Raw genomic sequence first — 426 nt, 5'->3', positions numbered from 1 at the left:
AGACCTGGTCCAGAACAGACCTGGTCCAGCATAGACCTGGTCCAGAACAGACCTGGTCCAGCATAGACCTGGTCCAGAACAGACCTGGTCCAGCATAGACCTGGTCCAGAACAGACCTGGTCCAGTATAGACCTGGTCCAGAACAGACCTGGTCCAGTACAGACCTGGTCCAGTATAAACCTGGTCCAGTATAAACCTGGTCCAGTATAGACCTGGTCCACTACAGACCTGGTCCACGACAGACCTGGTCCAGAACAGCAGCACACAAACATTTTCATTTAGGTTTAAAACTCAACAAGAAAAACTGATTATTAATGTTTGTTTTATTTTGAAACAACCATAAACTGATAATTAGTGTTTGTTTTATTTTGAAACAACCATAAACTGATTATTAATGTTTGTTTTATTTTGAAACAACCATAAACT

This window comes from Austrofundulus limnaeus, unplaced genomic scaffold (genome assembly GCF_001266775.1).
Source record: "Austrofundulus limnaeus strain Quisiro unplaced genomic scaffold, Austrofundulus_limnaeus-1.0 Scaffold1477, whole genome shotgun sequence".
In the NCBI taxonomy this organism is placed as follows: Eukaryota; Metazoa; Chordata; class Actinopteri; order Cyprinodontiformes; family Rivulidae; genus Austrofundulus; species Austrofundulus limnaeus.
The sequence above is the reverse complement of the archived record's forward strand: the minus strand, read 5'-3'. Positions refer to the sequence as shown.